This window comes from Lepidochelys kempii, chromosome 6, assembly GCF_965140285.1.
Source record: "Lepidochelys kempii isolate rLepKem1 chromosome 6, rLepKem1.hap1, whole genome shotgun sequence".
NCBI lineage: Eukaryota > Metazoa > Chordata > Testudines > Cheloniidae > Lepidochelys > Lepidochelys kempii.
This window is the reverse complement of record NC_136385.1, coordinates 69,537,015-69,564,790: the sequence shown is the minus strand read 5'-3', so window position 1 is coordinate 69,564,790 and position 27,776 is coordinate 69,537,015. Positions and strand designations below refer to the sequence as shown.

The 27,776-nt window shown below is 44.9% G+C and overlaps 1 protein-coding gene across 4 annotated transcripts in view; it reads right to left on the bottom strand.

The window, feature by feature from the left end:
• The window catches only part of PTGR2 (prostaglandin reductase 2), a 34,245-nt gene extending 20,618 nt beyond the window's left edge, over window positions 1-13,627 (bottom strand). Inside the window, exons 1-2 of one of the 4 annotated variants that reach the window (XM_078853326.1) lie at window positions 13,524-13,614; window positions 9,846-10,632 (exon numbers count right to left, since the gene is read on the bottom strand). The gene's annotated coding sequence lies outside the window, so the exon portion shown is untranslated. Of the gene's footprint in view, window positions 1-2,360; window positions 2,417-4,187; window positions 4,227-9,845; window positions 10,633-13,523 lie in introns of those variants that run through there. The other 3 variants (XM_073348572.2, XM_073348570.2, XM_073348574.2) reach the window with 3 other exon arrangements.
• Between the last annotated feature and the right edge of the window lie 14,149 nt (window positions 13,628-27,776).

Genomic DNA, 27,776 nt, shown 5'->3' with positions numbered 1-27,776 from the left:
CAGTGCAACGCTCCGGAAGTCGACGCTTGCCTCGGTACTGTGGAAGCGCTCCGCCGAGTTAATGCACTTAATGCACTTAGAGCATTTTCTGTGGGGACACACACACTCGAATATATAAAACCGATTTCAAAAAAACCAACTTCTATAAATTCGACCTAATTTCGTAGTGTAGACATACCCTTAGAGACTAACAAATTTATTTGAGCATAAGCTTTCGTGAGCTACAGCTCGCTTCATCAGATGCATGCACTGGAAAATACAGTGGGGAGATTTTATATACACAGAGAACATGAAACAATGGGTGTTACCATACACACTATAACGAGAGTGATCAGGTAAGGTAAGCTATTACCAGCAGGAGAAAAAAAAAAACACAATCTTTTGTAGTGATAATCAAGGTGGGCCATTTCCAGCAGTTGACAAGAATGTGTGAGAAATGGGGGGGAGGGGGGAAATAAAAATGGGGAAGTAGTTTTACTTTGTGTAATGACACATCCACTCCCAGTCTTTATTCAAGCCTAAGTTAATGGTGTCCAGTTTGCAAATTAATTCCAATTCAGCAGTCTCTCCTTGGAGTCTGTTTTTGAAGTTTTTTTGTTGAAGAATTGCCACTTTTAGGTCTATAATCGAGTGACCAGAGAGATTGACTGGTTTTTGAATGTTATAGTTCTTGACATCTGATTTGTGTCCATTTATTCTTTTACATAGAGACTGTCCAGTTTGGCCAATGTACATAACTCCTTTTCATATTAATTAATGTCCCTATTAAAAAAAATGAAAAACACTGAGGTACCTAATCTAATTTCAGTATGGATTTATATCCATGTTAAGGGAGGGTAAACAGACACCCCAACATACAAACATATAGCTAAATATAGAGAAATAAGATTAGACAGCTCATTACATTGAACAACCTAAGGTGAAGGGATGTATGTAGGTCTCACACAGTCAAGTAAAAGTGACAGTGACATCAATAAATAAATAAATTACATTGCACTAAAGACTGCCATTTAAGATATGTTTTTCAATATGAGGTAAGAGACAGCAATATAAGGCAACTCAAGTATTGCTCTCCATGAAGAGGAGAGAAGAAATATCAGGTCTTTGCTTCAGCAGCACATTTTCTTCTGAGAAGGGTCAAGGGCAGGGGTGAAAGTAAGGGGGTACAGGTCGGTACGGCGTACCGGTAAAAGGCAGCCGCCAGTACGAGCCCCTACCACTGACTTTAAAGTCACTGCCCCTTTTGCGCCCCCTCGCCCCCCATCGGCAGCCCTGCCGGGTCCCTACCAGCAGGGCCGCCAATGGGGAGGCACAAAAGGGGCAGTGATGACCCAGCAGGGCTGCCAGTGGGGGTTACAGAAGGGGCAGTGATGGCAGCACTTATCACTGTTCTTTTTGCCCCCGGCTGCTGATGGTGGGGGAGGAGGAAAGTAGCAGCTGCCCTGGGGCCACAATTTTAAAGGGCCTGGAGCTCCAGCCGCCGCTGCTGCTACTGTGAATCACGGCTGGAACCCCCGGTGGTACGGGCCAGGGAGCACAGATGGGAAACACTGACCCCCAAGCCCTGCCCCTTCCACCCAAGGCCCTGCCCCTTCTGGGCGGGCCAGAGCGGCCCCATACCAGTAAGAGCTGGATTTTATTTTCACCCCTGGTCAAGGGTGAGGAAGAATTTTACACCACTAGAACTGTTTTCCTGGGAGGTTTCCCCTTGCATTTCAATGGGGGAATGAAATAGAGGACTGGACATTTGTGTCCAGCACTGACTGAGTCTTTGCTACTGAAAATGCCATGGTGATCGATGTGATATAAACCTAATTAATAAAGAGAAAATTACAATCTCATGGGCTTCCAGGATTAAGAATAAAATAAAAATGTTCCTCTTACTAACATCTAGATTACATACTTCTTGCTCAGCTATGCTCCATAAACATTAACCTCCATTAACATCAAGGACATTAAAAAATAAAACATGATAGCTGATATCTGTCACAATGTTTATTTTGTTGATGAGAACAACTAATCAGATTTAGTGATCATTTTTTCTTTCTGGACTCATCTGTTTAGTTTGGAGTGCTTGTTCAAGACTTTATTCTTGAATGTTAGAAAATACAAAAAGTAAAATAAGCGTGTGTGTGTGTTTTATATATAAATAAATGGGGGGGATTGAGCATAACAAGAATATGCACATCTCCTCTCCTAAATGGGGTAGGAATGAACATATGCAGGTCCCTCTCCCTTTCTCAAAAAGGAAAAAAACCAAATGCATGGCCTCCCATCTATATTTGATATATGCATGGGGTGTAATATTTGTGTTTATTTGCCATTATATTTTCAAATGCTGTTTATGAGAATAAAATTACATGAGATCTGGTTTTCTTCTGATATTTCAGTTCCCAAGTGGTGCAAAACTATGAAACGTGGAATTCTTAAACACCAGCTTAGTGAGCTTGCTGTTATGGGCCCTCCGTAGAGTCTCTCCTCTTCAAGTCTGATCCATCCACTGAAGCCAGTCACCACTGATCCATCCACTAAAGCCAGTTGGCTGCTCTGAAGGTGAAGAAGGAGGTGGCTGATTTGCCACCACAAATGTTACAGATTATTTTAAATGCTTGTATATTGATTTATCAGCCGCTGGTATTATACCCAACTCATATCTATGAATAATTACACTATATATGGTAGCCCACACAGCTCTCCACAACAAAACCAAGTTACCACAGTATGGTTAACAACACATAAAAACTTTGTAACTTTTGTTATGGCTGCAAGTTTACCAAATAATGTTACAGTTAAAATCTAAACATTTAAAAGTACAGAGATTAACATTTAAGAGAAGGTTCATAAATATTCAAATATCCATAGAGTTTCTTAACTAAACATACAGATGTAAACTGTGAAGAACAGTAGCCCAGTGGCAAGGGTACTAGCCTAGAACTTGGGAGAGCTCAGTTCAACTCCTACTCTGCCACAGACATGCCTTGATGTGGCCCTCTGCACCATTTAATCCCTAGATAGAATTGGAAAAGGGGTGTCTGCAGACAGAGTAAATGCACAGTTCCCAGGCACCGCAGAATAGTTCACCATCTTACTACTGCATAAACCTTTATGAAGGACTGCAATGGGGATGAACTAAGGAGGAGTCAAGGGATCCACATTTATGCTGATCCAGTGGCCCAAACATCCCATGCAACTGGTATGAAGAACTGTCGCTTTCATAGCCCATAGGCTGAAATAGTAGCCATGGGAGTCTCTGCAGCAGCCCCACTCAACAGCTCTGGGTTTTGGGTATAAGGAATGGATTTCACCTCCAAAAATCTCTCCACACTCCACCCACTTAAAGCCTAAATTCCCAGGTTTTATGTAGGTGTAATGGATTTCACCCACAGACATCATGTAGTTATTTTAATATGGGCCTGAGAGAGAAATTACGTTTGTGTGTGCATATTTTTGACAATCTTTGTAATTCTGAAGTCAATACGCAATTGTATTATGAGAATGGAAAGAGTATTAACAGGGGCCAATTAGTAATTCTTAAATATATATGTATTTCTACCCTCCCCAACACCTGCTCTGTATTGTGGCACGCAGTAAGTGCAGACCTCAAAATACTCAGCTCCATCTGGAAATTCCAGTGTGTTAATGAGTGTTGAAGTTATTTAAACATATTCTTACCACCTTAGCACCAACGCATTTTTTAAAATCACTGATTAACAAACAAAAATATTAAAACACAAGAAAACAGCACATTTGCAGGAGTGCACAGGAAGATGAGAGGGGGGGGGGCATCTAAGGAGCAAAATTTTAGATTACTTATTTGAAGGTCTGAAGTTCTTGGGGGACAGGAATACCGTTAATATCCGAGTTCAGCTTACTGATCTGTGGTTGATAAACTTGTACAGCAATGCCATTTGGAGACCTTCTCTGATATAGTGAGTGGGTGGTGAGAGAGTAAGGGGGAAGATGGTGATTGAATTGTCACTGTATGGCAGCTGTCACAGTAAAAGATAATTATGGAGGTAGACATTTATTTCTCAGTACAACTGCACTTATTCCAGGCTGCAAGCCAATAAACCATTACACAAGTTAAAAATGCTGGACACATTAATATCACAATGTAACATGAAGCACCAATATCTTCCAACATTAAAAAGCAATAGAGACTTCATAAGAAAAAAATACGGTCACACCTTTTAGCACCATTGGATTATGGGAGTCTTTTGCAGGGACTGAAAGGAAAAATATTTTGCTTTAAAAAGTGAAAAAAAAGAGTATTTACATTACTGCCTTGAATACATGTGTCATGTCAATATGAATGCCATTTCTAAGGAAAATTGTATTGGTTCAGTTCTTTGGGATAAGATGCTGCACACTTTAACAGATTAGACTTTTCAAATAATAATGGATTGAGTGTATTAATTGAGAATGTTCTTTTATCACATTCAGGGTATAAATTACAGCAAGGTTAAAAAGCCATGACTGAATGCCAGCAGCATTTGAGTCATGCTACAGCAGCATTAGAGAGTGTAACAGCAATATCCCCAGAGGAATCTCAACTATGTTCTCTGTCCTACTTTTACTTTTCCACATCTCTTCCCATTTTTGCAAACAGGCATACAACAACCCTTTTAAAAATGTTACCCGGATTTTAAAGGACTAAAATACATTAGTGAAGATGACCATGTTGTGGGCTTTATTTTGGAAAAAAAAGTCAATGCTTTTTTGTTTTCATTTGTGTATTGGTAACACCATTTATTATTGAGGTTTCCTAACACTTCCCATTATAAGATGGTTCTTTCAGTTGCTTATAATTTTGCCAAAATTTAACCACTAGGGTTGAAATGTTATATGCCAGGTGTCTGTCTCAAGCGGAATTTTTCTGGAAAGTTTCAGCCAAAAAGGTTCAGCTGTTTCTAAGAAAAAGACCGGGGAAGCATGTTTCCCATGTTAAAAAGTTCTGGCAACTCTTTCTTTGTGACTCTGCTAGTGCCTCCTGCTTTGGAGCAGGGGCTTGACATTTGGCAGAGGATGGGTCTTTGTATCATGTATATGCCTTTTGCTGTTCTTGGGAAAATCTACCCAAATTTGGCCAAGTTACCATTTTTCGGGAAAAAAAAAAACAGCAATGCACATGCTTATTAGAGATGTGCTAGACTTTTACAGCTAAAGTCTCCAAAGATTCTGTCTGCTCTAGGCATGCTTCCTACTGGAGCTGAGCAGAGCATTCCCTGCAATTGCCACTCTGGGCTGCTGCAGGCAGTGCCAGGGCCAGAGTTGGGCACCAGAACTGAGAGTAGGAGCCTGTCTCTTCTGTGCTCTTAAAGCTTCTCCCTGCTGGGCTTAGGCAGCAAGGAGAAGGAGGGTGCCTGATCTGAATGCAGATGGGACAAGAGCCAGACCAAGTTGGGAGGAATAGATTGGGACAAAGAGCCTCAGGGAGATGCACAAGGAACTGCGATTTGGATGGTGTGTTTTGAGGGGGAGACAAGGACTGGCTAGATGAGGAGAATAGAACTGGGATGAGGAGCCAGGGTGGAAAAAAGAATGGGACAGGGACAGGTTCGGGAGGACAGAGCAGAAGGGGTCAAGTTTTGGTGAAATGGGCAGAAGAGTCTGTGTGCACACTACAGCACACATCCCTCCAGAGCCTGGAATGGAATCCAGGATTCCCGAGTCTCATTCCTTTGCTGTCAGCAAATGTCTGTGCCAACCCACTAACAAAGTGTGTGTCTCATCTTCATCTAGTACTGGTGTACGTAGAGGATGACAACCTACTACTGCTATCAGTTATTCAGTTAGCTCAAGTGGCAAATGTCTGTGTGGTGGATCTACGGGTTCCAACCCTGCTGATAAGCCATGCAGGTGTCAATATGATGCTACATGATGGAATTCCTATTTGTTCAGTTTCCTTTTTAAAAACCTAGTAAATTGCCCACAAAACCATATTTAAAAGAATGTTATTAAGGTTGCAAAGGCAAGCACTCAAATGTTAGGAAATGCCAGAATGAAGGTTGCCTGAGACACAGAGATTAAAGTAAAAATTAATTCACTAATTTTGACCGTCAAACTTGAGACAACTAGGACCTGTTTTTTTCCTTCAGAATATTTAACATTATAAACCACTTTATATGTTCAAAGCACAGCTCCAAATCTTCAGTTGCAGCTCAGTGCTCAGCACTTCTTCAGATAAGACCCCAGGGTCTCAAAACACAATAAAAAATTGAGGACACACGATTAGCGACCACCAGTGAAAAGTCTGGTTTAAGTGACTTGCCAAGCAACACTGGAACTCTTTGGCAGAGGCAGGGATAGAATCTAATTCTCAAGGCCAACATTCAAGTGCCTTAACCATGAGACCATCTTTTCTCATCGTGGCATCCCTTGCCTCATTTGCGACACATTTTCCAACCCACTAGTCCACTAGAGACCTCCAATGCATCACCCAAGTAGACTGAATGCCATTCAGCTAGTCCATCTCTGAACTGTGCCTGAAAACATCTATACTTGTCCATGGTTCATGCTCCATGTCCTTGCTCTTGTGTCCTGCCCCAACACCAAGCGGCAGCAGCTATTGCCACCTACAGAAGGCTGGGAGCCCCAGTGGCCCAGCTTGTATTCTACATTAGTCCCTCAGCCTTCCGGGGAATTCAGCTGGTAGCTCCTCTATGGAGCTGTGAGCACGGGCATGTGGTTGGCGTGCTTCACAGAGTCTCCTGACACTTGCCCCTTTTGCACCGAGAGAGACTCTGGCACACATCTATGTAGAGAGCGTCATGCTGCAGCCCCTCTTCCAGCTCCTCCAGAACCTGCTGAGGTTCTGACTGCATCTCTCCCTACACCTCCTTGTACATGCACACCCCACCCATGGCCCTACAGAGGCACGAGACCTCCATATCAACCTCCTCCTGGCACTGGCAGATGGCCATCAATCAGACCAGGAAGAGGATGCTCAAGGAGGTGGGGGAAGGTACTCTGCAACTGTGGGGCTTATTTCCAACCCCTTGTTATGTCATGTCTCTGGGGAGAGTTCTTCTGTAGTGGTCTCTCTCCAGGGTTCTCTGCTCATTGTCCCTTGTTTTGGCCCTATGACCCTCACTCCCATCCCTGTTTTTTCATTCTTTGTCTCTTTTGCTGTCTGGACTCTGTGGTTCATCCCCCTCATTTGAGGGGGTGGGCCTTAAATTTTGGATGGGCCTATGCCCACCCATCCCAGTATCTGCAATACGTCCACATCTTCCAACTTCTGCAACAGCTGAGGCAGGGGATCCTACAGACAACAGTATTCTTCATTCCACAACCCTTATTCATCCCCAGAGCACAATCTGTCCTGGACACTAAATGAGGCAGGGGGAAAACAGTATGTAATCACACAGTTAAATACTGTAATTTGCCACAAGCAGGCTGAACTGAAGTTGTACAAGCAATTTTCATTCTGGCATTTCCTCATTTCTGAGTGCTTGACTTTGCAACCTTAGTGAAGTTCTTTTAACATAGCTTTTTTGTGTGTGTAACAAAATATATATATTGAGAAACACTCACTAAATAATCTCCAAAAATTATGTATTTATTTTACAAATGATAAGCAGAAAATTGTTTGGTGTTTTTTGACTGAAATTAAGGCCTTGTCTATACATTTTAAGCCACAGTCTAATCCTACAAATTCTATCTCACCTGAGTAGCCCTACTGAAGTCAATGGGACAACTTATGTGAATAAGAGTTTGTAGAACTGGGCCACATATTAGTATCTATTCAAAGAACCAGGCTTAAACATAGTTCTTGCTGGAGAGGTGCTAGCACAGGTCTGGAGCATCACCTCCTATGGAAAAATTCAAGAAGGGACACTGAGGAAGGAAATCTCCTTGCATAGGCCCTACAAGCAGGAGGGCGGGGCACTATGTTCCCTCTAAGCTGTGCGGTTGGGTGGCTGCCCAGGAGGGATTCAAGTGCTGCCCAGTTGATTAGCAGAGCGCACACATCCAGCAGTGTGTATTCAGGTGCCCCGGAATCCCACTGCTTTGCAGCCAAGTTGCTCCTGCAGCTGTACCTGAGACCCTCCTGCTGGCTGTGCAGAACAGGAAGAGGGAAAGGGGTGCTGATGTCAGGGTGTCCCCCCTCCCCCTGTACCCCATTTCCATAGAATAGGGGAGAGGGGACAGCCTGGCTCAGGACTCAGAACTTCTGCAGTCTGAACACCTGGTGCTTCCAGCCGGTGAGTGCCTTTCTTAAAGAGACAGCACACGGTCTCTGAGACCTCCCCAGCAGCCAGCTCACACAGTCTGTCTGTCTGTCTCTCACACACACATACACACTCTCTCCCCCCTGCCCATGTACCCCATCTCCGCAGAGCCAGGGAAGGGAGACAGGGCTCAGGACAGAGTGGGAGAGTTTTCAGTGAGTGCCTTAAAGAGACAGTGCATAGCATCTCTCAGAAACTTCTTCAGCGACCAGCACACATACAGTTTCTGTGTCACACTCACCTTCTAACATATACTTGTATTATTGTTGTTGTTATTTCTTGGTACTTCCTGCAATGCACATATATTCTCTGTAACTTTATTCTTTCAAAGTGTATTATTTTAGTGTTTTGAGTGGTTTATGCATTTCATAATTTTTATTTCTCTTACACTTAAATTTAATTCTTTGAGTAGTGAGTTCTAAAATGCCTAACCTGTCCTGTCTGGAGCAATTATCCCTATGGTAACTTTTTAAAAATATATATCTAGTTTTTTTGTTTCTAGAGGTGGCACATATCCGCATATACCTTGTTGCACATAACAAAATTTATTCCGCACATGGATGGAAAAAATTAGAGGGAACATTGGACCGGGGCAGTGCTGCAGAGGTGATGGAGTACTTTCTGCACAGGAGCCTGGAGATCCATGTGCAGAGGGTCCCCTCTTTGAGCACTTGGTTGGGGGAAGGAGGACACTGTGGGCTGGACTAAGGCCCAGATCCATAAAAGTATGTATGCAGCTAAGCCCCAGATTTAGGTGCCTAAAGTACATCTATACAGCCTGTAGCAGCAAGCCTCCAAGCCCAAGACAACAAATTTGATCTCGAGTTACCGTGCTAAATGGAGCTGTGTAGATGTTGTGGCTCGGGCTGGAGCTTGGGATTGAAAGCCTAGGGAAGGGGTGGGCTTTAGAGCAAGAGCTGAAGCCTGAGACACAAATTAAAAGTGCTATCTACACAGCTATTTTTAGCACCATAGCATGGGCACCACGATTCCAAGTCTGTCAACCCAGGCGCAGATGCTCACTGCCACAGACTGCTGCTGCCTGTGTAGATTTACCCTCCATTTGGGGTTTAGGCGCCTAAATCCCAATTTTGGCTCAAATTGCAATTCACAAAACTCCCACCAAACCAGGTAAGCGCTTAAACTCAGTTGGCACCTCAGTTTTCTAAGTAAAAGTACCCTAGGCACCTCAGCATGTGCACTGCTGCCTCTCTCTAGGAGTTCAGTTACCTATCTCCTACCTAAGCCCCAGGCTGATTCACAACCTTGAGGAAGATAGGCATTCAGCTGCCTAAATTGTTTGCAGGGCCTGATCTGGTAGGGATGCTGTAGCTTGATCTATGGATTATGTATTAAATTATATTGATTACTTAAGAATTCCCAGTTATCACTCCGAGGTTTGACAGTTCTTGTCCCAAGATCAAGCCCAGTATTATTAAAATTACTGTATAACTGGGAACTTCAATATGCACAGTTGCAACACGCACACTTTAGGAACCCTTCTGTATTTGTAATAGTTTATTAATACATTTAGCAAAGTCACAAACACGGTAATCAAGCAAGGTAGATAGAGATAATACAGAATGTACATCTGAACATCCATATACTCACACCATCCCTTGCAGAATAACCTGAAATGTTAGCCATTATCTTCCTCATCATCACCAGTGGCCATCATCCTGGCACCTCCCAAGGTCTACATCTCTCTCTCCTCCTGTACACAGGCTGGGATACAACTTGTATGTTACACTGATGCCACTATGCCTAATGTATATTCAGTAGGGGTTTGTCCCCTCTTCCTTATTTGTATTTCCTCACCCTACTAATGTTGGGATGGCCTTCTCCTATAAGTTAGTATATTAATGATCTCAACTTATTATCATATGTCATTTTATTGCCATGGCACTTTTGTGGTCAGACATCTGCAGATGTTCCTATCCTAAAATATCCAAAAGCTGGTGTTAGCTCATAGTCTCATGTTGTCATGTACAAACTTCCCCCTTAAACACTCTAGTCCCAGTTCCCAAAACTTAGGCGTGACCATTGGGCTATTTATCTGTGCTAAAGTTAATGGGCCTCAAAAGCCTTATGCTAAATGCTGAAGCCAATGTCTTACAAAATACAGACCTGTAGGCTCCTTGCGTTACTGCTCAATAAAATAAATGCTAATGCTAGCTCTCTGGGCTACAATGCTTTGAGGCTACCTACTGGTTCAAGTCCTATTCAAAATCCAGCCAGAGGAGGAGATGGTACCACCTACTTTACAACTTTTACCACAGTGGTTAGAGCACTTGCCTGGGACATGGGAAATCCAGGTTCAATTCCATCCTTTCCGGCAGAGAGGGGGGAGAAAATATTTACTGGGCAATGGGATATTCTCCTGTTGAAGCTGTTTGCACTAGGATGAATAATGAAAGAGAGTGACTGGAGTAAGATGACTGGACCCAGGGTTTCCCACCTCCTAGGTGGGTGCCCTTACGCTGGACTATAGAATCATTTTCACACATACTATTTCTGGCCCAGCAAGAGTTTGAGAATGACTCTGTAGGGAGACCCCTGTTCAATTCCCTTCTCCCCCTCTGGCAGAGAGGGCAGAATTGAACCTGGGGTCTCCATATCCCAGATGATTGCTCTAACCATGTGCTAAAAGTTAGAAGGTGGGCATCTCCTTTCTCCTCCCCCTCCCATTTTGTATGGAGCAAGACAGGCTCCTAAAGCCACCTGACTCTAGGTGGTGGGCTCCTGTTTATGGATCACTAGCAGAGCTAGGTGCCTATCTACAAGAGAGGGGTGGGGCTCACCCCCCCGCCCCATGGTTGGCATCTCCCATTGGCTGGCTCAGGCAGCTCTCGGCCTAGGATGCTGGTTTTGTGGACCACATTCTTAAGCACCTATGTCTCCCCATTCATTGTATTACTCCTGGGGGAATTCTGTGCCAATGTGCAATACAGATTTTAGCAGAAATTAATATTTTTTGCCCATAATTTCTTCCACGCCTCCCCCCCAAAATGGGCTGCAGTGCTGGGGCCACTAGCCCAGCTCACACATGGAAGACACTGCCGAGGGGAGGGGGTGGGAGCTAGAGGGTTCCAGGCAGCTGCAATTTCCCACATGCCCTGAGGGGAAAGAGATGGTGGCCTGCAGGAAACTCCACACAAGCCTGGGACTGAACATCAGGCTATTTCCCACTCTGGATCCCTGGGCTCTGAGAGGTAGGGGGACGAGTGTCTGGGCTGAGGGGGCCCTGCAGTTGGGCTCTAGAGGGCAGGGGGTGTGGGTATCTGGGCCAGGTTTGTTTTTTTTTTGCCACCTTCCACCTTGCCCCCCCAGCTCTGCACATTGGTTCATTGAGGGGCAAATCCCAACGAGCCTTTGTAGACCCCAGGGGCCAGCCTGCCCACTGGCTTTGACGGGCTTGGGCCACTGCAGCAGCTTGGCAGGGAGGAGCCGCCTTCCAGAGACACTGGAGAGCCAGAGCATCCAGCTTGCAGCAATGGTGAGCCCCAGCCATGGAGGAGCCGGCGCGGTGCAGCAGCTCTGCAAAGGCGGCAGCGCCGCTAGTGGGGAGCAGCCACGCCCCCAGCCCAGGCTGCCTCCCGGCGCCCCCACAAATAGGGTTACCATATTTCAACAATCAAAAAAGAGGACCATCCACTCCTTCCCACTTCCCACCCCCTGACTGCCCCCCTCAGAACCTCCAACCTCCCCCTGCTCCTTGTCCCCAGACTGCCCCCTCCTGGGACCCCTACCCCTAACTGCCCCCCAGAACCTCACCCCCTACCTAAGCCTCCCTGTTCCTTGTCCCGACTGCCCCCTCCTGAGACCCCACACCCTAACTGCCCCCCTAGGACCCTACCCCCTACCTGTCCCCTGACTGCCCCAACCCTCATCTAGTGGTTGCACAGGCCCTGGGCGGGGGTTTGGGTGTATTGGTTGTGGGGGGCATGGCTGGGCTCTGGGGGAGAGGGGGTGTGGGTATCTGGGCCAGGGGACCCCAACAGCCAGGCTCTAGGGGTGAGGAGGTGCAGGTATCGGGGGGAAGCACAGCCAGGCTCTGGGGGGGTGGGGGGAGAAGGGGTTTGGGTGTACTGGTGGGGGGGGCATGGCTGGGCTTTAGGGGGGAGAGACTGTGGGTGTCTGGCCCCCAGCTGAGTTCCAGGGGTGAGAGGCAGAGAAACAGGAACTGGGTTGTTGTAGGGGTTTCTTGAACTCTCTACTCCTGGTGGAAGTGTTTTGTGCATCTGTAAGACATACTTGCTGACAGGTATTTTGAAATAAATTACCAAAATAATTGAAAGTGCCATCATTATGTAGTGTTATTTTGACAAATAAAGTGTGCAGAATTTTTATTTTTTGGCACCAAATTCCCCAAGGAGTAATTGTACGGGCACACAACTCAGCTCTGTGGGTCACAGTGTCATTCTTGTGGTTTGCTAGGCGGCCGGTTTGCTAGGCGGCCTGATGCTCAGTGTTGTAACATCTAAGTCCCTTTGAGGATCCCACCCTCAGTTTGGATTTATACCTGTGTAATACAGACCACATGGGTGAGAGAAAATGATCAGAACAGTCCCTTCTGATTTGAACAGCTTTGATGGTGGCCATGTTTGCGATCAGGCTGGCACCATCTCAGTTTATTCTTGACAAGACTGTAGCTGTTGGCCTCAGTCCTACAGAGGCCTGGCGGCACAGGGCTGCGCACTGCGGCTCGCACCAGCATTTAGTCAACATAAAGAGAAGCAGTGAATCGGGCCCCTCTACACCCACGGCCCATGACAAACACACAACCCAGCGCTCAGAGGGCACCGAGCCACATCGGGGCCATCTTGGCCTCAGACTGTACTGCGGGTGGGACTCTGACCCCGCCCACGAGCCGGAGTGACGTCGTCACTTTACACCACAACCAGGGCGCTGCCACCTTGTCACGTGCAGCGCAGCCAGGCCCGCCCCTGCACTTTCAGCCCGTCGCCTCTCGACGGTGATTTCCGACTGAAACGCCGCCCCCACGCCAGGCTCCGAGCCCGCTTCACCTGAGCCGGGCTCTGCGGCGCGGCGCCCGGAGTCACGACCGCAGTCTGTGGAACGAAGAATGGTGCGCAGAGCGCCAGCCGCCGACCCCGCCTCCTCTCTCCTCCCCGCCCAGGACACGTGCGCGGCTGCGCGCGCTGACCGTTACGGGAACGCGCGGCTGAGGTCGGTTAGGGACCGAAAAGCCCCCTCCGCCTCCTTCCCCAGCGCCCGCGCGCCGTGGTACTCCTCGCGCCCCGGCAGTTTGGGGGTGCCAGTACTCACGAGGTCCGAGTCTCCTGCGCACCCGCCTAGGCGCGCGATCAACAGCCGGCTTATTAAACCAAGGACTGTGTTTGCTCACGCCCCGCACGCATGCGCATACTTCTTAAAAGAGCCGTGCGGGGCACGGCTGCTTAAAAGGGCGAGGCGGGCGTGCCCCAGTGGGGTTCGTGCGGACGGGTTAAGGCTGAAGTATGGGGAAAGCTCCGCCGCCGCTATGGTGGCGAGCGGTCCCGCGTGGGTGTACGGGAGCACTTCGCTTCACTTCGTCACCAGCGCGCGTGGAAACCCAGCCCCCTTTGGAAACCGGGCCAGCGAATTCTGCCGTAGGCTGGGCAGGGGCGGCGAGAGAGCTGGTTCCCGGTAGCTCTCTGTGTCCGGCGCGCCGGGGGCGCGAACCGGCTCCCAGCAGGGAGGATTTGTGTTCGCCCGACGCTCACGGAAAGTTTTTTGTAGAGAAAGACAGGGGGTGGTGAGTTTGTAACGAAAATGGCAGGGGAAGGCGTATAATTACTGTGCGCAGACATGACTGTGTGCACTGAGCAGGCAGTGAAACACGAGGGACGACCATGTGATTACACTTACCAGCTGTGCACCACGTTCACGGGTGTGCTGTGGGGCAGGAGAATGGCATGCCAATTGACGTGACCTCTGTCACCAGAAGAGCCTGGCCATTCTTGTGTGTTGGCTCACGGCTTGCAATGTGTTATTACTTTTACAAAATCAGTTCCAGAACTGCAAGCACTGGGTGTAACTGCATTAGGTGAGATTTATCATCCAATTACTACAAAAGGAGTGGATGCATCCATTTGAGGAATAGGTATATTAAAAATGGCCATATTATTGTGACATCAAGATCATGCACCAAATGTCAAACCTGATTGCAAAATGTAGGGAAAATTGCATATAATATATCCTACAACTCCTAATAATCTAGGATAAAATTACATCCTACTGCTCACAAATGAGGAAGTTTTATAAAAGTACCATTTTGAGAAGTGCAGTTATGCTATATGCCATCACTTTTCTGTGGTTGAAGTCACTTGTGGTGTGTTGGTATCCCTCATACTCATCAGGTACATTGCCATGCTATGCACTGTACAAATCCAGATAAAGATAGTGATCCCATTGTGTGTTTGATTGACTGTTCTGGTTAAAAACTGCTGAAAAATTGTGTTTTTGATGCCAAGGGGGCTCAAGCAGCATTGATGCCATATAGGCATTATAACACTGTAACTCAGTGATATGTTTCAGTGGCTCACTATCTAGGGGAAATGTGGTCTGACCAGGGGTGTGGCCAGTGAGTTCATGCAAAGCACAGACCCATTGGACTATACAACCACTTCAGAGTGTACATTGACCATGCCATTGGCTGTAAGAGCAGCTATAGCCTGACTTCATAGAGCTTGGGATTGATGATTTCTCACCCTCAACCCTCACATAGCTGCAGCCAAAGCTCTTTATTCCAGTTTTGCCTATGACATTAGAATTGAGGCCTAAGTGAACAGTTTATATTTGTGCCACCTTAATGTAGAATAATGTATGTGAACCAAGCATGCTAATTAGTTTAATACAGTGCAAGGAATTTTTTAGGGCTGGAGATGCTGGTATAGTATTAAACTGGTATGTCATGTAAGTAGGAGAGCTATATAAAGTAAATTAATTTTCTCATTGTGTAATAAGAGTATAGCTTCTTATTGCAGGCACAATTACGATTGTTATATCAGAAAACAATGTTACAACTCGTATAAGTAAACAGGAAAAGATTACGAGATCTCTATTAATGGAAAACACTCTATTAATTTGGAGGTGCTATATCTCAATGACTAGTGGTGATAGAAATTAAACTAGGCAAAGGTATATGGTACATGCAAATATTTAAATAATGATCCTGTCACTCAGTGATAAGGACAACTCTTTTGTGGATTTTTTTTTTTAATGGAAACACACACAAAGGCATATGATATATACAGTGTGTAGCTTTCTTCATGTAACCAGGTCAACTATTATATAGTTCACATTATAAAATCTGCATTAGGGTTAACAGGATTTAATTAAATAGTATATTGATTTCAATCCATGAAAGAAATGATTTTTTTCATTTTTCTACCTCACATTTTCAAAGGAGGAAAACAAAATCTAATGCATGTTTAAGAACTAGCAAATTAGAAATCATTTGAGACAGCTTTAAAGAAATCTTTACAAGAGGCACTTTCAGAGTTATACTGTTGGCAGTTCCTAGTTCATCTGAGATCAACACATTAATCTGAGCTCCTTCCAAAGCATACATTCTTATTTTTAATAATAACTGTATTTGTCACTGCTTGGGGAAATACATGGACAATTACAATTTAGAGAAAATAATGTTAAGGGCAATTATATTGAAGCAAATAGAATAGATTACTCGTATTAACACATAGCATAATGCAAGTATAGCAGGTTTATTAAAATTATACTACATTTTCATAAGGGAAATATGGGCTGTTTTGGAAAATGGATTCCCGCCACAAAAATCACAGTAAATGACAAACATCAGCAAAATTCCCAGGATATTTAACTAACTGAAAAGATTAGTCAACACTCCACCAGCACCTTCATTCCACCAATGCTTAAGAGATCCCTTGCAACATATCTATCCTGCTCAGTTGCATTTCAGGAGAGTGGCTTACCATACCACTTGCATAATGGGTCTTGAACATTCTTGGTGGTGCAGTTTACCTAATGTGCTGTTTCTGGCATATAGGTTTACAAATAGGTGTCATCATATCTCAGCTGCTCCAACCATCAAAAAAGTAAATTGGTGTAATTCTAATAATATAAAGATTGAGTGGAATGAAGCTGTGGTATCTCTCTTAACGTGTTCTGTAACAAATACCAAACAAATATTTGTGTAAATTTATGAATGAAATGGCAATTCACAAGAGAAAATCCATGTGGTTATAAATTAAGAAATCACGCATAAACTATAACCCATCATGTCCAAAACAGGTGGTTGTGTGCTTTAATATATCTACTACATCCTGGCTCTTGGGATTATCCACTCATTGCCCCCAACTGTATTCTTTTGCATTCAGGGATTAAAGTGTAAATTATTTCCAATCTATTTGGGAGATTGAATTCAAAGCTATTATTATTCCCATATCCGCCCATTGTTCAGGGGCAACTGGCAACACAGTGGTGAGTACCAGGTATCCTCCACTCAGCAGTGTGGGATATGTGGTCTGTAGGCAGCAGGATGGATATAATCTTACAATCAATTTTATAGTCAGAGGTAGAATAGAAAAGACTGGTGGCTTGTCTGCATGAACTATTAGTTTGCAGCAGGCTGGGTGTGAATCTACCCCACACTAGCTTGCTGCAGACTGTGTGGACCTTGCTGATGCACATTAACAGTTTGTTAGTTTTCTTTGATCTAGTCCCATTTAAAAGAAAACTAGATTAAAGCAAATTATTAATGCACATCAGCAGGATCCACACAGTCTGCAGAAAGCTAGTGTGGGGCTGATTCACACCCCAACTTTCTTCAAACTAAATGTTCATTGTAGGCAAGTCCTCAGTGTCATCTAGTTTATCCCCGTCCCACTTTGTAGGATTGATATAGTATGTACCAAGGTATTTTGTCCATAGTCAAAGAGAGCAATGCCATCAAGTTGTGACTGTAGGGCTTAGCAAATAATCTGACAGATGCAAAGTTTCCTCATCTTGGCAGCAGGCTGGGATAAAAGGCTCATGTGACCTAGTGTCTTTAGGACAAAAAGGTAAGATACGATATATTTTATGCAAAGTCACCTCTTGGTGTCGTGGGTAGTCTTTGGTATATTAAAAAATAAAAAGTCCATCTGGTTTAGATTGCTTAAACCTTTGTCACCATTATAGGCCTTGTTCTAATCAGGTTTAGTGGAGCAAATGCGAGTAGTGGTAGTGTAGGAATGAGAGTCAAAACTTGTAGGTTCTACCCATGACTTAACCACTAACTTGGTGTGTGTCTATGAGTCACTCATTCCATCTTTTTGTGCCTGCATTTTCCCCATCTGTAACATGGAAATAATCAAATGTATCTACCTCACGTGGGTGTTGTGAAGCTTAAGTGCTATGTAAGTACAAAGTATTACTGTAGATAACACATGATGCACGGATCATATTGCTGAAAAAATAGTGAAAAATTACCTTTTTAGATGTTGTTCAAAATAACTCAGATTTTTTGGCAAATATATGTCCTCCATACAGTTGCTCATATACCATTGATTACATGTTTATCACTTGGCTCTGCAATTCCTTAAATGGATATCATCTCCATCTATTTGTTATGTTCCCACACACACTTACAGTTGAGACACTGATTTATGGCTCCAATCCTACAAATATTTATGCGCTTACTTTACTTTAAGCACATGAGTAGTTCTGTTAAGTTCAGTAGGACTAATCGTGCTTAAATTGAAGCACATGCAACAGTGTTTATAAGATCACGGCTTATATATCTATATAAAAGTTTGTAGAATTTTAGCACCTGTCACTGCCTGAGTTTCTCCATTACTGAGTTTTTGCATTATATATGTGTCATACAGTAGTTTCTTTCAGTGATGTGCAGCAGCAGTCAAAAAAGCTAGCGAATGTTGAGAATCATTAGGAAAGCGATAGATAATAAGACAGAAAATATCATATTGCCTCTATATAAATCCATGGTTTTCCCACATCGTGAATACTGCATGCAGATCTGGTCGCCCCATCTCAATAAAGATGTATTGGAATTGGAAAAGGTACAGAAACAGGCAACAAAAATCATTAGGAATATAGAACAGCTTCCATATGAGGAGAAATTAATAAGACTGGGACTTTTCAGCTTGGAAAAGAGATGACCAAGGGGGGATATGATAGAGGTCTATAAAATCATGACTGGTGTGGTGAAATTAATAGGCAGCAGCTTTAAAATAAAAGGAAGTATTTTTTCACACAACGCACTCTCAACCTGTGGAACTCTTTGCCAGAGGATGTTGTGAAGGCCAAAACTATAACAGGGTTCACAAAAGAACAAGATAAGTTTATGGAGGATAGGTCCAACAATGGCTATTAGACAGGATGGGCAGGGATGCAAAACCATGCTCTGAAGTGTCCCTAGCTTTTGTTTGCTAGAAGCTGGGAATGCGCAGCGGACTAGATCACTTGATGATTATCTGTTCTGTTCATTCCCTCTGAAGGGTCTGGTATTGGCCACAATTGGAAGACAGGATACTGGGCTAGATGGACCATTAGTCTGACTCGGTATGTCCATTCGTATGTAGTAAGGGCTATCATTTTAATGATTCTTCACAGTTCAATGGTTCATGTACCCTTTTGGTGTAGAGTAATATGGAACTGAAAGAATTGGTTTTCCCATTCGAAAACATTGGAAATCGAAGTTTCAAAGCTGGTTGAGTTCTGTAATTTGAAAAAGAATTGAATTAATTTTAACATTTTTTCACCCACTGTTAAATTAATTTTAAATGTTTATTTTTTATCCATCTGTCTGGATAGATTTGGAAAATGAAATTGTAAAGATAGTGGCTTCCTGTTTTACTGTTAATTAAGACAATTAAAATATATTTTGAGTCTTGATCCTGCTTGCACTGACATGAGTGACAGTTTTGCCTTAATTTCAATGGGAGCAGAATCAGGCCCTTTGTGATTTACTCTTCTTTGGAATCAGATGTAATGATTAATGTGTTTTTATTATTCTGGTGTTTGTGACTTGCCAAAGACCATACAGCAAGCCAGCAATAGGTGGGCATGGAACCATATATTCCTGGTTCCCAGAACTGCGGTCTGTGTTTCAGAACCAAACAAATAAACAAAAACAGAAGAGGAGAGCTCAATTACTGTCATCATTGACAAGCAGAGCACTGTCACTGGAGCTTGAGGAGCCTCCCAGTGAGAAATCAGAGTTGACTCAAGGGACACACCAATTTCCCTTCCCACCTAAAGAATCCTCCATGTCCCTGGATGAGGCTGTCACTAACGCCCTAACACCAGCTGTCCGAATTTATGGTCTTACAGGAGCTGCTCTTGAGGATAACAGATACCTTGACGTTGAGACAACGGTGATCCAAGAGAACACATACAAGCTCTTTGACATTGTGACAGAATACACCCCTATATTCACACCCTACACACTATTGTAATTGTTGTACAAGGTATGCCTTGTAGGGTATCATTTGAAAACTCATAATTTGCTGGTCAGTACTGTCCTGATAAAATGTGTGGCTATGTGGACGAAGTTATAAGATTTCCCTGTATGATGTTATTAATACGTTCCAAGCCCCACAGCCCTGCCTATGCAGAAGTCAGCAAACAGGTCTTTCGTAAACAAAGAAATTTGTGCTTGCCTTAATTTGCATTTAAGCAGTAAACAGAGTCATCAAGCAAGAATGGAAAACAAAAAAGCTCAAACAAGTGAAAGAAGCCAGCAGGGAATATCCTTCTACATTGACGCTTTGTCTCCTGGTTCTCAGCTGAAAATGATTTTCAAAAGAGGTACTGAAACTATGAAAAGGAAGGGCGAACGCCATCTCTCTCCCCCTGCCTGTCATGTTCTTTGCACCTGGGAAGACAAAAGAAAATAGCCATTGGATTCCTGATCTGAACAGTTTGGTCAGTAATTTTGCTGGAAGCATGTAGTGAGAAATTTTGCTTGAATCTAATATTGTTTGTTAGGCACTAATAAGTGTTCTATCTTTATATTTTGTAACCATTGCTAACTTTTATGCTGCATTACTTGTACTCACTTAAAATCTCTCTCTTTGTGTTTAATAAACTTGTTTTATTGTTTTATCTAATCCAGTGTGTTTGGGTAACTTCATTTATCATGAGAATTTGGTGTATATTATTCACTTAAAGGTATAACAAACCTAATATTTTTGGACTGTCTAGGAGAAGGCTGGACAGTGCAGGACATACATTTCTGGGGAAAAGTCCAGGACTGGGTGTGTATTGGGGTCACCCTGCAATATAACCAAGAGCTGATGAAAGCCAGGGTCTCACTGGCAGGCTACAGTTACACAAACACATTTGGGAGTGGCCTGCATGCTGTTGGCCAGTTGTGAGAAATCCAGGTTGAAAACTGCAATTGTAAGGTACCCCAGTTTACAGAGCACAGGTGACACAGGCCTCCACTGGGCTGGATTATACCCCGGTATGTCACAGACATCCTCAGCTCCTTGGTGTCTACAAGAATTGCTGTTCCAATCAGTGAAGTCCTCCTGGTCTTCCTGAAGGGTTTGTGGCACACCCTGTCCTCGCTTTTTGCAACTTTGAAGCAAGTGGAAAAGCACTACCAAGTCCCATCTAAGGGTTTCAAACATTTTTGTGTGCGTTGTTAAGGGAAATTAATCTAGTTAGCAAATGTGACTCCATTTTGGGTTTCCTGTCGGCCATTAACTAGAAGGGAGCACATCACGTACCAAGGAAGGATCCTTCAAGGTGGACAGCTGGACAGTTTCAAGATAAGGGAAACAAAGGAGACAGGAACCAGCCGACATGCCTGAAATAGTTGCCACTTCAGCTTTTTTGTAGGGGGAAGGTGGCTGCAGGGGATTGGTGATAGATAAGGAGAAGGCCTGTTTATTGGTTTAGGCCCCCCGAGGCACACAGGCAGGATGTTTTGCCAACAGTATATAATCTTTGTGTAACCTGTAATTGGGGTCCCATTCTGTTTAACAGGCGGTACCACGCTCGAGCATAATAAACCTACAAACTTTAAGACACTCTGCAGTCTGTTTTTATTTGGTTTCCTCAACCTAGAAACGAACTGTACATGTCCTAACTGGAATAATTCGTAACAGCATCCAGCACTGTTGTTGCTCATTGTCTGAGGTCCAAGAGAGAACCTGATCCGCCAGGAAGACCCCAAAGGGAATGTAAGGAAAAACTGAAAGACATGATGAAGAAAAGGTAGATAATTGCCAAAACAGTGTTACAACTGGCAATGGGCAAGTCTGATACATCTACTTGGTCCATGGCCATAGTGATCATAATGCACAAGGTTCTTTGCTACAGGAGCCTGAGATTCCTAGAGAAGTCCAGATGGGAACTGAGGATTTGCTTTTCATGGCATGGAGCTATTGAGTACCTGACCTGAAGGATTCAATGGCCATGTTCAGATCCCTGAGTATTTAAACTCCAGTGCTGTACTACAAGCCTTTCTGGTTACAGTCATCTCAAAGACAGAGAACACTGTCTTTTTCCCATGGTCATCAAGCAGAATATCTGCTCAGAAAGGGACCATGTTATCCTAGGAAGCCCTGGTCATCCTGCTCCATTGCACACCAGCCTCCCTCCCAGAGGCATCAGGTTGACAAGAAGTTGAGAGCTAAACCACAACCACCTCAGAGCTGACCTTAAGAAATCTCCTTGCCTGCTTCTACTGAGCATGGGCAGACATTGCAGGCCACAAATTGGTGTGGACATTGTCACCTAGGTCTACCCCATCCAATTCCTTTGCCTGCCCCCTCCCTGTCTCCCTTTCCCATTTCCCCTTAGGGACCTTTCTCACAAAAGCCACTTACAAATGAAGTGATTTTTTTGCTTTATCTAGGAGCCATAAAAAGATTCCACAGGAATACACTGCCACCTCAGATTCAGGATAATAAAACTTGCCTCCATTATTCCATCGTTTCAGGCTCAGGACTGGTTTGTGGCTTTTGACTTACAAGACACCTACTTGCACATTTCCATCCACCTGGCCTGTAGGATGCACCTGAGATTTACTAAAAAGAAAAGGAGTACTTGTGGCACCTTAGAGACTAACTAATTTATTTGAGCATGAGCTTTCATGAGCTACAGCTCACTTCATCGGATGCATACCGTGGAAACTGCAGCAGGCTTTATATATACACAGAGAATATGAAACAATACATCCTCCCACCCCACTGTCCTGCTGGTAATAGCTTATCTAAAGTGATCATCAGGTGGGCCATTTCCAGCACAAATCCAGGTTTTCTCACCCTCCACCCCCCCCCACAAATTCACTCTCCTGCTGGTGATAGCCCATCCAAAGTGACAACTCTTTACACAATGTGCATGACAATCAAGTTGGGCTATTTCCTGCACAAATCCAGGTTTTCTCACATCCCCCCCACCCCCATACACACACAAACTCACTCTCCTGCTGGTAATAGCTCATCCAAACTGACCACTCTCCCAAGTTTAAATCCAAGTTAAACCAGAACATCTGGGGGGGGGGGGGTAGGAAAAAACAAGAGGACACAGGCTACCTTGCATAATGACTTGGCCACTCCCAGTCTCTATTTAAGCCTAAATTAATAGTATCCAATTTGCAAATGAATTCCAATTCAGCAGTTTCTCGCTGAAGTTTTTTTGTTTTAAGATAGTGACCTTCATGTCTGTGATTGCGTGACCAGAGAGATTGAAGTGTTCTCCGGCTGGTTTATGAATGTTATAATTCTTGACATCTGATTTGTGTCCATTTATTCTTTTAAGTAGAGACTGTCCAGTTTGACCAATGTACATGGCAGAGGGGCATTGCTGACACATGATGGCATATATCACGTTGGTGGATGTGCAGGTGAACGAGCCTCTGATAGTGTGGCTGATGTTATTAGGCCCTGTGATGGTGTCCCCTGAATAGATATGTGGGCACAGTTGGCAACGGGCTTTGTTGCAAGGATAAGTTCCTGGGTTAGTGGTTCTGTTGTGTGGTATGTGGTTGTTGGTGAGCATTTGCTTCAGGTTGCGGGGCTGTCTGTAGGCAAGGATTGGCCTGTCTCCCAAGATTTGTGAGAGTGCTGGGTCATCCTTTAGGATAGGTTGTAGATCCTTAATAATGCGTTGGAGGGGTTTTAGTTGGGGGCTGAAGGTGACGGCTAGTGGCGTTCTGTTATTTTCATTGTTAGGCCTGTCCTGTAGTAGGTAACTTCTGGGAACTCTGGCTCTATCAATCTGTTTCTTTACTTCTGCAGGTGGGTATTGTAGTTGTAAGAAAGCTTGACAGAGATCTTGTAGGTGTTTGTCTCTGTCTGAGGGGTTGGAGCAAATGCGGTTGTATCGCAGAGCTTGGCTGTAGACGATGGATCGTGTGGTGTGGTCAGGGTGAAAGCTGGAGGCATGCAGGTAGGAATAGCGGTCAGTAGGTTTCCGGTATAGGGTGGTGTTTATTAGCACTGTAGTGTCCAGGAAGTGGATCTCTTGTGTGGACTGGACCAGGCTGAGGTTGGTGGTGGGATGGAAATTGTTGAAATCATGGTGGAATTCCTCAAGGGCTTCTTTTCCATGGGTCCAGATGATGAAGATGTCATCAATATAGCGCAAGTAGAGTAGGGGCTTTAGGGGACGAGAGCTGAGGAAGCGTTGTTCTAAATCAGCCATAAAAATGTTGGCATACTGTGGGGCCATGCGGGTACCCATAGCAGTGCCGCTGATCTGAAGGTATACATTGTCCCCAAATGTGAAATAGTTATGGGTAAGGACGAAGTCACAAAGTTCAGCCACCAGGTTAGCCATGACATTATCGGGGATAGTGTTCTTGACGGCTTGTAGTCCATCTTTGTGTGGAATGTTGGTGTAGAGGGCTTCTACATCCATAGTGGCCAGGATGGTGTTATCAGGAAGATCACCGATGGATTGAAGTTTCCTCAGGAAGTCAGTGGTGTCTCGAAGGTAGCTGGGAGTGCTGGTAGCGTAGGGCCTGAGGAGGGAGTCTACATAGCCAGACAATCCTGCTGTCAGGGTGCCAATGCCTGAGATGATGGGGTGCCCAGGATTTCCAGGTTTATGGATCTTGGGTAGTAGATAGAATATCCCAGGTCGGGGTTCCAGGGGTGTGTCTGTGCGGATTTGATCTTGTGCTTTTTCAGGAAGTTTCTTGAGCAAATGCTGTAGTTGTAGTTACTCTGGAGGGGATCTAGTAACTTAAAAGTGAAAAAGCCTTCCAGCCTGCTAGACCTATTAGCACAACATTGAAACTGTTAAAGAGCCATTCAAGTGGTAATGAAGCGATTTAACAGGCATTTGCCAATCCCTAGGTATAGACTGTCAGTTTCTGAATTTACTGACAAAAACAATTGTGCATTACTGTAATGTTTACTCAGAACATGTTAGTCTACAGGACCTTAGTTTAAAATTTGTTTTAAAAATACTTCATTAGTGTGTTGCTGAAGATGATAAAATTATATCTCTAAAAAACTCCTTGAAGAGAGTGGTGAGCTGGAGCTGGTACGCTCTGGTTTGCTAGAACCGGTTGTTAAATTTAGAAGACCATGGGACAACCAGTTGTAAAAGGGCTTCTAAATTTAACAACCGGCCAAAAGTGGCACTTTAGGCCTGAGTGCAAAGCCACCGCTTGCTTCTCAGCCCTCCCCGGCTTCCTGCGCAAACATCTGATTCACGGGAAGCCAGGGGAGGGGGCGGAGAAGCAGAGTGGGGCAGCGTATTCAGGGGAGGAGTGGAGGTGAGGTGAGCTGGGGCTGGGCACAGGGCGGGGAGCTGCCGGTGGGTGCTCTGCACCCATCAAATTTTTCCCTTGGGTGCTCCAGCCCTGGAGCACCCACGGAGTTGGTGCCTAAGGCGCCACTTTTGATGGAAACGGGGGGGGGGGAAGCGACTGCTCCCCCTGTTCCCCCGCCCCTAGGAGCCAGAGGGACCTGCCGTATGCTTCCTGGGAGCTGCCCCGGGTAAGCACCGCCGGGATTCCCCACCTCGCCCCCTGGAAGGTCCCTTTGGCTCTTAGGGGCGGGGTGAACACCCACTACGGTGACCCATGAGACCCCCTGCCCAGTTCTGGGGGCAGACAGGGGATGGGGGGTGGTTGGGGCAAGGGTCCGGGGGCGGCATCGAGGAATGCGAGGGGTTGGATGGGGCAGGAGTCCCCGGGGGGTGGGGGTGGGCCACGACCCCCTTGTGGGGTGAGGAGGGAACTGGTTGTTAAGATTTTGGCAGCTCATCACTGGATAACACCTCTTTCCTGCCAGATAGCTAGATAAACGAGTTTCCCTTTCTTTACTTCTGACTATTTGATCTAGTTTTAAGAGAACCCTCTAGCAAGATCAGTACCGTAGTAAGATATAAAATCTTTTGTTATGCCTAAAATCTTTGGAAACATATTTTTTAAAGTTGGTGAAATTTCATAAACATGTCTGTTGTCATGGAGATCACACAAAGTAAATGCGTGTTCCCTTTTTCTAAAAGCAGTGAACATTGTTATGAACACACTAAACCTCTGTGACTGATTCATTTAAAATAATGTCTTTGTTTCAGTGCGTTAACTATGTAGTAATCTGGAATGATTACTTTATGAAGGCTTAAGAGTACATTTAAAATATAAAATCAGCTTAGAAGTACTGATTCAGAAAATGTAAATCAGAGAAGAGTTGCATCATGTATTCCATAATATTTAATGTTGTATTCAGCTGGACAGCTGACTTGCCTTTACTACAAAGTTTTTGCAAATAAATCTCTGACAAACTTCAGGGTATATCAAAAAACCCGTGACTGACTTTTTTTATTACCAAGTTTAGTGCTTTTAATTAGGTACCTTCTGTATGTCCAGTCTTCCACCTTCTGGCATGCAGTGGAAAACATGCTCCATTTTCTTTAGAAAGAAATTGCAGAAGAGTTTTTTTTTTTTCTCAAATGTCATTTGCTTCATTTGGGTTCAGGGATTGGCTGGAAAGGGGTGATCAGAGAGGAGGGAGACAGTGGGGAGAGGGCGGGGCCTGGGGCAGAGCAGGGGTGGAGTATGGGCAGGGCCACAGGTGGGCTGGGTAGCCAGCTTCTCCAAGCAGCAGCTTCACCCACCGCCCATGACAGCAGTGGACACTGCAGTCTTCTTAGGCAGGGGCTGTATTCACAGAGCCGAATGCGTTGACACCGTACATTCTGCGTGAGGGAGAGGGTACAGGGCTCTCTGCGGAGAACTGTGATTTTCCCCTGCCGTGAGGCGAGCCAGGTGGCTCGGTATCCTTTGCTGCCTTATCCCTCCGCCCTGGGCTGTGAGCCCAGACTGCCATCGGGCATAGGAGCACTAGTTTAATAATACTGTGTAGGGCCCCATAAATCCTAAGGACAGCCCTGCCCTCTCCCCTTGTCATAGAATCATAGAATATCAGGGTTGGAAGGGACCCCAGAAGGTCATCTAGTCTAACCCCCTGCTCGAAGCAGGACCAATTCCCAGTTAAATCATCCCAGCCAGGGCTTTGTCAAGCCTGACCTTAAAAACCTCTAAGGAAGGAGATTCTACCACCTCCCTAGGTAACTCATTCCAGTGTTTCACCACCCTCTTAGTGAAAAAGTTTTTCCTAATATCCAATCTAAACCTCCCCCACTGCAACTTGAGACCATTACTCCTCGTTCTGTCATCTGCTACCATTGAGAACAGTCTAGAGCCATCCTCTTTGGAACCCCCTTTCAGGTAGTTGAAAGCAGCTATCAAATCCCCCCTCATTCTTCTCTTCTGCAGGCTAAACAATCCCAGCTCCCTCAGCCTCTCCTCATAACTCATGTGTTCCAGTCCCCTAATCATTTTTGTTGCCCTTCGCTGGACTCTCTCCAATTTATCCACATCCTTCTTGTAGTGTGGGGCCCAAAACTGGACACAGTACTCCAGATGAGGCCTCACCAATGTCGAATAGAGGGGAACGATCACGTCCCTCGATCTGCTCGCTATGCCCCTACTTATACATCCCAAAATGCCATTGGCCTTCTTGGCAACAAGGGCACACTGCTGACTCATATCCAGCTTCTCGTCCACTGTCACCCCTAGGTCCTTTTCCGCAGAACTGCTGCCTAGCCATTCGGTCCCTAGTCTGTAGCTGTGCATTGGGTTCTTCCGTCCTAAGTGCAGGACCCTGCACTTATCCTTATTGAACCTCATCAGATTTCTTTTGGCCCAATCCTCCAATTTGTCTAGGTCCTTCTGTATCCTATCCCTCCCCTCCAGCGTATCTACCACTCCTCCCAGTTTAGTATCATCCGCAAATTTGCTGAGAGTGCAATCCACACCATCCTCCAGATCATTTATGAAGATATTGAACAAAACCAGCCCCAGGACCAACCCTTGGGGCACTCCACTTGATACCGGCTGCCAACTAGACATGGAGCCATTGATCACTACCCGTTGAGCCCGACAATCTAGCCAGCTTTCTACCCACCTTATAGTGCATTCATCCAGCCCATACTTCCTTAACTTGCTGACAAGAATACTGTGGGAGACCGTGTCAAAAGCTTCGCTAAAGTCAAGAAACAATACATCCACTGCTTTCCCTTCATCCA